Source organism: Oreochromis aureus, linkage group 12, assembly GCF_013358895.1.
Source record: "Oreochromis aureus strain Israel breed Guangdong linkage group 12, ZZ_aureus, whole genome shotgun sequence".
NCBI lineage: Eukaryota > Metazoa > Chordata > Actinopteri > Cichliformes > Cichlidae > Oreochromis > Oreochromis aureus.
In genome coordinates, this window is record NC_052953.1 from 24,973,012 (window position 1) to 24,977,055 (window position 4,044).

Consider the following 4,044-nt stretch of genomic DNA (forward strand, 5'->3'; position numbering starts at 1 on the left):
CCACACATACATTATGCAGACCACTGTGTCAGAGATGGGCCAGTAGGAAGTATTGGTAGTGGAAATAAATCAGGATGGGTGCAAGAAACAGATTTCCTCATCTTTCTGAAGCACTTTGCAAACCACACCAAGGTAAGCCATGATAAAAAAGTAATGGAATTGCGATGCTGGTGCACAACTACATTTTTTCAGCTTCATTGTTATGTTCAAAAGTTGGTGCAAGAGTTGTAGGTTATAATGCCCACTGAGCCAATGAGGCCAAACTCAAGGAAGACCAACCAAAATTAATGAAATATTCAGTTGCAGAAAATTCCATAATTTGTCTTTTTTGGGGGGCTGGAATATGTTCAAAAGCTAGATTACTGCATTCTGTCACACACACACACAGTTACATAAATGGCTCTAAGTGCATTCATGTGTTGAATAAAAAGATTACATGTTAACATTTTGTCAGTACCCTTATTTCATTGTGTTACATTTCACCCCAGGATATGTTACAACTAACCCAGACTATGGGGTTAATTGTAACATTTCACTCTTTGTGTTTGAGACCATACCATGCAATGGGTAATTGTGCTGCAGAGAAAATAGCTGCACTATTTAATAGCCGAGACATGTAAATACTTTGCATTACATTTTGAATCCACTACCTTAAAAGAGCTCCAATTTACAGACAGAAATGTCAAAAAATGTTACAACTATCCCTGGTCTCCCCTACATGTTTTTTGGTTTTTAGTGATTTTTTTTCTGTAGTTTCAAATGTCCTTTTGTGTAAACTTTCTTGCTTCTTGTAAAGAGTGGACACAACCATTTGCAAAAGTAATGAAAAAACAATCAAATGGAAATGAATAACCCACAGGAGCAAGACTAGCATAAAAACAAAATGCGTCATCTCCAGGACTGAAACTGCTGTGAGGTCAGGAGGAACTGGCAAGTCTGTTGTTGTTTGTTGGTTTTGAGCTAAGAGGCAGAAATAGCCCGCTTTCTTCTGACCAACTGACATGGACTTGCTATAATTACTTTGTATTAATATTTATATGCATCAATTATAACTAATGTGTACTACTCTATAAGCAATTATCACACTTCATTGCAAAACAAATAAATGTCTGATGGTGCCTATTTTTAATTTTTCCTTTAACATTTGTTCATAAACCACCCGCACTAATGCAAAGCAATAATTATACCATCCAATTAGCAACCCGCTGCAATATCAGAGGAGTTTATCATTCAATTAAGTAAAGCACTGAAACCCATCAGAGAGCAGTATTTAACTGAATTGAGTTTTATTCAGAGAAAATGTAAATCACTTCTACATAACATTAAAGTTTCTCAAGCTGCCTGCTGATTTATTCACTAACCATCATTAGAGAGATAAACGCTATCATGAGGTAATCCAGGAGTTCACGCAGTAAATCTTTAAACAGCAAAGCCACAAGAACACAATGTACAGATATGCTCATTTTACTTTGAGTCAGATTTCTTGTCTTCTGTTAAATGCTAGTAACTTCTCCAAAATCAAGTCATTTATTTGTGCTGACTTGTACCTTCAGTCACAAGACCAACAAAATCCTGGTAAGACAGCACACAGACTACTGTAACCTCAAACTAATGACATAATAAATAAACAAATAAAGCATGATTGGGATTAATAAGTGCTTGCATAGCTTGTTAATGTTAAAAACTATATTAATGAAAGCCATCTGGTCCAACCATTCAATCCCATTAGTTGCAAAGACATTTTCCCCATTCAGTCTGTATTTGTTTAAGTGATCAAAATACACATGTGAAAGTTTCTCATCTTTGACAGAGCGCTAAGAGTCATGAACCGGGTTCAAGTCATCTCTCCCACCGGACACTCTTAGCGTATGTGCAGATCATAGTTCTCTCAAAAGGAGGCTCAGTCAAAGCCCACTTCATGCCTGGATGAAGGAAAAGGTTGACAAACATAAGACAAATGACCAGTCACTGTAAAATGAGATGGATGGTGTGAAATGAAGCAGGTATTGAGCGGGTTGTCATACGCATCAGCAATGTTTCCCGAGCCTGCCATCTCATCTCTGGCCTCCAAAATAACACACAGCTTTCTGGCAGGCGAAGCCCTCCAGACTGAAATAACAACTGAGAGTGAGTAGGAGGATAATGCTTTCTCCTGCTTAAAGTCTAGTTTGTTTTATCTGCGCTCCTGCACATTTTTCAAGGGAACCCAGAAGTTGTAGATTAAAAAAAAAAGAAAAGATATATGATATATTTTTAGATTTTCCAAATTCAATAAAACTATACCACTACCACCATTAAGGTGAATACATTTATAATCAGACTTTTACTCACCGATGTCTTTGTGGCAGGTTTAGAAATGCTCCTGTTGCTTACCCAGCTGGACTCCGTTCTACCTCTGCAATTCCAGACATCAAAAAATTAGTCAAAGTTGGAAGGTAAAGTATTTTCATAACCAACACGAGTGTTGGGCTTTAACTATTAAAACAGAACCAAGAGTTCTGCTGAATAAATTAATTATTACAGCTGTTACTTTGGGAAAACTGACAAAATAATATGAAAAAAACTGCTGCAATGATATATTACCTCATATGCCAATGAGATGATGATGATGTATAATGTTATTCAACACTGGCACTGTCAGTGCTGTTTAGATTACAGCATTAAGTCCTGAGTTTAGCCTGACGTTTCAGAGTTGCCTTGTTTTCTTATATTGTAGAAAGAAAATGAGAGCAGGAGAGCAATGCAAGGTTTCCTTTTGATTAGCCACTTCAGTAGTTCTGGGTCTTTAGAATTCACAGCAAAAGTTTTGAACCACTTCTTGTTTCTTTATATTTTGTTAGGAAAATGATAGTAGGTGTGCAAATATATACAAACTTACATTCAAATGCAGTATATAAGGCAAAAATGAGCTTAACAATCAGTATTTTGTATGGCCACCTTTCCATTTCAGCACAGCCTGCACTCTCATAGACAGCAGTAGTCTTCAGGAACAGTTCTCCAGGCTTCTTAAGGACATTTAAAGCTCTTCTTCTATGGATGTTGGCTGCCTTTTGTTTCGTTCTCTATAAAGTTGATCTTGCACTGCTTCAGTAATGTTGAGGTCTGGGGAGGTCAGTTCATGACTGATAGTTCATTGTGTGTTTTTCTCTTTCTATTGTATATTTTTACTGTACTTTCAGTGTGTCTTAGATAAATGAGATGCTTTCCATATGGTATGTAGGGTGGATTAAAATCGTTCAGTACTTTGCTGTATTCGTTAAATTAATTCATTTTGACAAGATCTCCAAAACAACTGAATGAGTAGCAGCTTCAGATAGCTGCTGAAGCTTGCTGTTGTACCTCTCTCTTGACCTCCTCTGTACAAACTGATGCCAATGTGAACCAAAAATTTAAAATTCGTCACCCCATAAAACCTAATTAAACTGATTTTCAGTTCAGTTCGGTAATTTGGAGTACTTTAATCCACCATCCAATCTCTGTTTAAGTCCTTTAGCCCTGCAAACATACACTTAGGACTTTGAAAGGATCGATGCACACATAGCACGAGCACTCTTCAAAAGGAGATGACCTTAATGTGGAGATCTGTTAAATTTAAATAAGGCAGGTATTCACTTTTTGTGGGTGGAATCAAGCAACTTTCTTACTGCACCTCATAGATTTTATTTGGACATCTTTTAGTAAGATTGGTGACATTACTCTTAAACTGAACACATTAATAAAAAGAGGTCAGACAGAGCAGTCATAGGGTCACAGTAATACCATAAAACAACTTTAAGTGCGTGTCTACTGTCACTGGCATGGTAGTGCCAGCAAATGGTGGAAGTCCTAGGCAAGGAAGGATTATTTATAAACAATTTTTCCCCCCGAATTGGTGACATTATGAGATCACTGAGGAGTACGATCATATCTGTCAGGTCACAAATCAAGCATATGTGCCTATAATACCGTCTGAACTATAATATCGTTATATGACATCATATTTTTGCCAAGCAATAGGGATGATGAGTGAGCAGGGAGTAAGGCCCCCAAAAGGGACCAACTCTC

At 37.2% G+C, this 4,044-nt stretch overlaps 1 long non-coding RNA gene across 1 annotated transcript; it reads right to left on the reverse strand.

Moving 5' to 3' along the window:
* Positions 1-1,335: 1,335 nt before the first annotated feature.
* Positions 1,336-2,398, reverse strand: LOC120442955. The gene is made up of 3 exons (XR_005615006.1): positions 2,332-2,398; positions 2,025-2,109; positions 1,336-1,922 (listed from the first exon to the last, which is right to left on the reverse strand). It is a non-coding gene; the product is annotated as an uncharacterized LOC120442955 (long non-coding RNA).
* Between the last annotated feature and the right edge of the window lie 1,646 nt (positions 2,399-4,044).